This window comes from Pseudoliparis swirei, chromosome 21 (genome assembly GCF_029220125.1).
Source record: "Pseudoliparis swirei isolate HS2019 ecotype Mariana Trench chromosome 21, NWPU_hadal_v1, whole genome shotgun sequence".
Taxonomy (NCBI): Eukaryota; Metazoa; Chordata; class Actinopteri; order Perciformes; family Liparidae; genus Pseudoliparis; species Pseudoliparis swirei.
Window position 1 is genome coordinate 780,524 of NC_079408.1, and position 7,500 is coordinate 788,023.

At 49.1% G+C, this 7,500-nt stretch overlaps 1 pseudogene; it reads left to right on the forward strand.

Annotated features, from left to right (window-relative positions):
* Positions 1 to 3,694, forward strand: part of LOC130212094 (arfaptin-1-like) — a 33,412-nt pseudogene extending 29,718 nt beyond the window's left edge.
* The last annotated feature ends 3,806 nt before the right edge of the window (positions 3,695 to 7,500 follow it).

A 7,500-nucleotide genomic window follows, 5' to 3' on the forward strand; every position in this document is an offset into this window, starting at 1 on the left:
TTTTTACCTAGGAGCGCATATTGGCATTTTAATACAGTTTTAACTTTCGATAGGAATTTTAGAGAGGTGTTGTTTTATTTTTGGGGCATTTTTAGGCTGAGGAAGAGTGATTTTAATAATCTTAGGCAGTGGTGGGACCGTGGTAAGGTAGAAATTAAGCTCCTTTGTCAGCAGCACACTTTCAACGTCACTAGAGACGTCACCAGATCTATGAAGGACCTGGAGACTGAGATAGTGGACTTAGAAAGTTTGAGCGAGTCCACAGGAGATCGAGGACATATTGAAGTCCTCAGTAAAAAGCGGCTCTCGCCGACCTGTTCAAGTAAAGTGCAAGGCGCACTGGTCAGGTCCCGATTCCAGACCATCGCGAGATGGACACTCCCTCTAGCTTCTTCTTCGGCCTGGAGAAGAGGAGTGGGCAGGGGCGAGTGATCCACTCACTGCTGACGGACGCAGGGCAGCCGGTTGTGGAGCCAAGCCAGATCCGGAAGCGAGCGGTGGGGTTTTACTCCTCCCTGTATGCCACTGAGTATAGGGAGGAGGGAGAGTCGGCGGAGGGGCTCTGTGGGGAGCTGCCTCAGGTCTCTGAGGAGACTAATGAGGAGCTCGACAGACCCATAACCCCCCAAGAGCTGAAAGCTGCCCTGCAGGGAGGGCGCGCCCCCGGAATTGACGGCCTCCCCGCTGAATTTTACAAAAAATACTGGGATGTCCTCGGAGGGGACATCCTAGACGTCTTCAATGAGAGTCTGGCCTCTGGTTCCATGCCGATGTCCTGCCGGAGGGCAGTGCTGACGCTACTGCCAAAAAAAGGAAACCCGCAGGACATCGGTAACTGGCGCCCTGTGTCTCTGCTGTGTGTGGATTATAAGCTTCTGTCCAGGGTCCTCGCCTCCAGGCTGAGGGGAGCTATGGAGCAGGTCCTCCATCGGGACCAGACCTACTGTGTGCCCGGCAGGTCCATGGTGGATAACGTCCACCTCATTCGGGACGTTTTAGAGGTCTCCAGCTTGTTGGGTATGGATACTGGTCTGATTTCTCTAGATCAGGAAAAGGCTTTTGACCGCGTTGAACACGGCTTCCTCTGGAAAGTTCTGGGCAAGTTTGGGTTCAGCGCTGGCTTCATAGCTAAGATCAAGGTGTTGTACAGTAATGTTGAGAGTGTGCTGAAGATAAACGGCAGGCTGTGTGCTCCTTTTAGAGTGGGTAGAGGGGTCCGGCAGGGCTGTGCTCTGTCCGGGATGCTCTCCGCACTCTCCCTCGAGCCCCTCCTCATTAAAATACGTTCTAGCCTACATGGTTTGGTTTTACCTGGTTTTAGTAAAGGAATGATTTTATCGGCATATGCCGACGACGTTGTTGTTTTTATCAAGAATCAAAATGATGTAAACCTTTTAAATCAAATAGTACATGATTTTAGCACGGCATCATCAGCGAGGGTGAACTGGAAGAAAAGCGAAGCCCTCGCTGTGGGGGTGTGGCGTGGCCTCCGGTTCTTCCACAAAAGCTCATATGGAAAAAGGACGGTTTTAAATATTTAGGAATATACCTGGGAAACCGAGCATGGTCCAGAAGAACTGGGAGGGCGTCACAGAGAAGATAGAGGGAAACTTTCCAAGTGGAAGTGGCTGCTCCCCAGATGTCTTTTAAGGGTAGAGTACTGGTTTTAAACAATCTTATTGCATCCCAACTGTGGCACAGGTTGACCGTGTTAGACCCTCCTCTGGCTTCTTAGCCAACATACAAAAGAAGATGGTGGATTTCTTTTGGGAGGGTCTACACTGGGTGCCACAGGGGTGCTGTTTTAGCCAGAGAGGAGGGGACAGGGCCTCGTCAACCTGGCCAGCCGGACGGCCACTTTTAGATTACAGTTTGTTCAGAAGTTTTAACGAGTCCGGGTTTTTAGTGTGGCGAGACGTGGCCAGCTGCATCCTCAGACGTGCTGACAACCTGGGGCTGGATACTGCTCTGTTTTTAATAGACTCCAGCATTTTAAAACTAAGTGGGCTGCCTCCTTTTTATCAGGGTGTTTTTAAGTCGTGGGCCCTTTTTAAGCACGAAAGGTGCCCACAGTCTGACTCTCTGTTCTGGTTGTTGAGAGAACCATTAATTTATAATGCAAAACTGGACATTAGCAGCAGCGTCACCCCTGGACTAACGGGGCGCTGCTGAACAAAGACCCTTTCCTGCAGCAGTTGGTGGATGCAGTGGGGCCGACGCTGAGCGACCCCCCGGCCCTGGGCTCCCTGCTGGGGATGCATTCCGACCGGGTGGCGAGGAGGCTCCTGGAGCTGTGGAGGCAGAGGCTGACCGGGTTGGAGAGGAGCCTCCTCAACGACTACAGCCAGCAGAGAACAGAGCCGGACCCTGCAGACCCTTCCCAAACATCTCCCTCAGCCCGGGCTAGGGGACTCACCGCCCCTGCTAAGAACGAGCCACGCAGAAAACTGCACACTGAACAAAGCAGACAAGAAGACTTTGTATTTTAACCTCGTGAAGAGTATCAACAGGTCCAGACTGTGCAACAGACCGCCCACTGTGTGGTCAGAGAGACTTGGGCATGGAGGCCCTGGCCCGCAGTGGGGGTCCTATACAAGCCTCCCTGAAGAAAAGGACCGCTGACCTCCAGTGGCGGATTTTACACGGTGCTGTCGCGTCCAACGCTTTTATTTCGTAATCAATCCCGCTGTCCTGAGCCAGTGCCCTTCTGTGACCTCCGGGAGACTATTTACCATGTTTTTAACGAGTGTAAGAGACTTTTGAGTTTCTTCACTCTTTTAACATTGGTTTTTAGTCTTTTTAATGTGGCTTTTACAGAGAAGGTTTTTATCATGGGAGCTGCCTACAAAAACGGAAAAAGAAAAATGGCAGCTCCTTAATTTTTTATCCGGCGAAGCCAAAATGGCCATTTATTTAACAAGGAAGTCCCGGGTGGAAAACAGAGAGGGGCAGGAAGCCAGGGCAGTGTGGCTCTGTAACATCAGAGCCAGACTCTGGCTGGAGTTCAGGTTTTATAAACACATTGGAGACCTGGATGCTTTTAAACAACGCTGGTGTTTTAAAGGTATTGTTTAATAATAATAATAATAATAGATTATATTTATAATGCACTTTTTAATTTGCATGGGCAAAACTCAAAGTGCTACAAAGTAAAAATGGTTTAGATAAAACAGAATAAAAGCAGCGACGTCTATGTTCAAATCTAGTGAAAAGCTATTCTAAAAAGGTGTGTTTTTAGGCCTTTTTTAAAAACATCCACAGTCTGTGGTGTCCTCAGCTGGTTTGGGAGGGCATTCCACAGTCTCGGAGCAGCGGAGCAGAAGGCTCGGTCTCCCATAATTTTCAGTTTGGTCCTGGGGGGAAGAAGGAGGTTTGCCTTTTCAGAGCGTAGGCTCCTCGTGGAATTTTGTGGGGTGAGAAGTTCTTTGATATATGAGGGCGCATTTCCATGAATGCACTGATAGGTGAAGAGGGTGATTTTGTAGTCAATCCTGAGTGAGACCGGGAGCCAATGCAATAATTTGAGTATGGGCGTGATGTGCTCATACTTCCGCACTCTCATCAGGATCCTAGCAGCACTGTTCTGGATGTATTGCAGCTTCTGGATGTTCTTGGCAGAAGTCCCAATGAGAAGTGCGTTACAGTAATCCAGCCTGGAGGAGACAAAGGCATGGACAAGCTTTTCAGCATCTGATAGGCTGAGTGAGGGACGGAGTTTAGCAATATTTCTGAGGTGGTAGAAGGAGGTCTTGCATGTTTGTTTGATGTGGGCCTCAAAGGTCAGGTGAGGATCCATTTTAACACCCAGATTGGTGACAGTTGACAGTGAAATGTTCTGACCGGAGAAGGTGATGCTGGTGATGGAGGATGAAAGGACCTGATGTGGAGTGCCAACTAGAATGGCTTCAGTCTTGGAGCTGTTTAATTGAAGGAAGTTTTGCTTCATCCACACCTCTATCTCCTCCAGGCATGTGGTTATGTTGGATGATGGCAGAGGTGCAGAAGGGGTTGGCTTTGTTCTGATGAGTGCGTGTCATCAGCATAGCAATGGAAAGATATTCCATGCCGGCTGATGACACGACCAAGGGGGGACATGTATATGGTGAAAAGGGTGGGGCCGAGGACTGATCCTTGAGGGACACCACAGTTCACAAAGTGTGTTTGTGATTTTGCGACTCCCAAGGTGACATGCTCAGTCCTCCCGGTGAGATATGAGGTGAACCAGTTTAGGGCAGAGTCAGAGAGTCCAATTGTCGAGCGAAGACGATGGAGTAGAATGTTATGGTCAACGGTGTCAAACGCTGCAGTTAGATCCAGGAGGATGAGGAGGATGGAGATCCGTGTCAGCTGTCATCAGCAGGTCATTGGTCACCCTGACTAAGGCAGTTTCTGTACTGTGGCCCTGGCGGAAACCAGACTGGAACTTTTCAAAGAGGTTATTGTGTTTGAGATGTTCGTGAATCTGAATGGAAATTACCTTCTCCAGCACCTTTGATAGAAATGGCAGGTTGGAGATGGGTCTATAATTAGCCAGGACTTCAGGGTCTAAGGTGAGTTTTTTGAGGAGTGGTTTGATGATAGCAGCTTTTAATGGGGAAGGAACATGACCAGCCTGGATGGAGTGGTTTATCACTGAAGTGATCAGGGGACTTATGGAACCAATGTTCGATTTGACCAGAGCTGTGGGAAAGGGGTCCAGGGCACAGGTGGAGGGTTTCATCTTTTTGATGATGGCCTCCACTTCATGCTGCGAGATATCAGTGAAGCAGCAAAGAGGCTGGGTAGGTCCGGGTTGGGGGTTGACGGTCAGGACTGGGAGAGCAGCGGAGTTTGAGAGGAGAGAGCGGATGGTCTCTACTTTTTTCCTAAAAAAAGTGATAAAATGATCACACCGCTCCTCTGTGGTGTCTTTGTGTAAGGGGGTCTGAGGTTTGAGGAGATGATTTATGGTGGAAAAGAGTTGCTTGGAGTTGCCAGGGCTATTGTTGATGATAGTGGAATAAAATGTTGACCGTGTGTCTCTGAGGGATTTTGCATAGGCCTTTTGGTGGCCCCGGTATGCCTGTCTGTGAACAGTGAGTCCAGAAACCTTGAGGCGCCGCTCAAGGACACGCCCCGCTGTCTTCATTTTCCGCAGCTCGCAGGTGTACCAGGGGGCTGAGCGTGTGAAGGTGACTGTTCTGGTTTTGACAGGGGCGTGGAGATCCAGGAGATTACGAGATTTATTGTAAAGTCCACAGATTCATTGACTGATGTAGGAGTAATTGTGGAGAGATGCTGGAGATCCAAAGTCATGTTGTCGGGGTTGATGTTTTTCAGATTTCTGAAATGGATTTGGCGTTTGGGTTTGGTGGGGTAGCAGGAGCGACAGCTCCATTGAGATGGCCTTGTGATCCGACACACCTAGATCGTACACTGATAGTTTACTTATGGGGGCAGAGTTTGTGATGACAAGGTCCAGTGTGTGTCCCCTAGTGTGTGTGGGGACATCAACATGTTGTGTTAGGTTAAGGCAGTCCAGGAGGTGTAGAAACTCGGCTGCATAGCGACAGGAGGGGGTGTCAACGTGAAAATTTATGTCACCTAGTATTATAATGTTTGCAGAGGTAGCGCAGAGTGTAGTGAGAAGGTCGTGCATCTCTGGGATGAAAGCTGAGTTGGGTTTGGGAGGCCGGTAGATGAGAAGTCATGTCAGTGGAAGGGGGGGGTTTACATTTAAATCCAAGGCATTCAAATGAGGATAGCACAGGCAGAGGCAGGGGGGACAGTTCCAGTGCATTTCTATGTATTATTGCTAAGCCGCCACCACGACCAGTGCTGCGAGCTTTTTCCAGGTAGCTGTAGCCAGGGGGACAGACTTCATTTAGGGCAGAGTAAACCTCAGGCTGTTGCCACGTTTCCGTGAGGCACATAAAGTCTATTCCCTTGTCCATGATGTGGTCTTGTATGAATGATGATTTGTTTGTAAGGGATTGTGCATTAAGCTGTTCTATTTTGACTGGATGAAATGGTGGATTTCTGTATGGTCCGGAGTAAACTGGAATCCACTCCACGTATTCCGCACAACTCAGTGTGTAGCAGTCTCGCGGTGTTTCCCCTGTTGTTTACACCGAGAGCAGCAGCGCTCTGATGACGCGGCAGACGTGCGACAGTGGTCCAGATGGAAAGAATGGATGATACAGACGGGCAGGGTTGGTGGTAAACAAACTTTCTACGAGAGCCTCTGTGGATGTAAGGAGGTCGGCGTAGGAGTCCAAGTTGTTTGATGGCTGAGATGCACATTGGAGTTGTGCGATTGTTGAGACTCAGCAGTTGCGGGATGGAATACTTTGACAACATGCCAGTGGCCGCAGGTTCTCATCTGAAGCTGCTATGGATGGTAATCCGTAGCATGGCAGGAGGGGAAGAAGCTGGGAGAACGGTCCGTGTCAAAGCAGCAGGTTATCCGGCAGGCTGTGCTAGCCGACTAGCTGTGGATGCAGCTGTCCTAGCTGGCTAGCTGTGGAGGCTAGTGGCTAGTTAGCCAGCTAGCGTTTGCCGTCCGGGGGCCACCGAAAGCAGCGGAAAGTGAGCAACAGGTATCCAAAACACCTTAGTTGTTCTGTGGTGGAGGAGGAGCTGGTGTTTGCACCGCTTTTTATTAGGTAAAGCATGTGTTTCTGTTTTTTAAATATTTTGTTTTGTTTGTTTGTTTTTATTTTAAACGACCCGATTTTTTTAAACACTTCATTTTTAAAGAAACGTAATGGTTAAAGAAATGTAAATAAAGTGTTTTTCAAAAATCAAAAAAATCTCTGTGTCTCTCTCTCTCTCTCTCTCTCCAGACCATAATGTTCAGCAGTGAACTATTACCTCGCTTCCTCTCCGTTGACGCCCCCCCCCCACACACACACAGAGACAGAGACAGACACACACACACAGAGACACACACACACGCACACAGACACACACACAGACACACACACACACACACACAGAGACACACACAAAGACACACACACACACAAAGACACACACACACACACACACACACACACAGAGACACACACACAGACACACAGACACAGACACACACACACAGACACACACACAGACACACAGACATACACACAGACACACACACACAGACACAGACACGCACACACACAGAGACACACAGACACACACACACACACAGAGACACACACACAGACACACACAGAGACACACACACAGAGACAGACACTCTCACTCACACACAGACACACACACACTCACACAGAGAGACAGACACACAGACAGACAGACACACACACACTCACACAGACACACACACACTCACACACACACACACACACACACACACACACACAGACAGACACACAGACACACACACACACAGAGACACAGACACACACACACACAGACACACACACAGACACACACACACAGAGACACACAGACACACACACACTCACACACAGAGACACACAGACACACACACACACTGTTGGTCTGGTA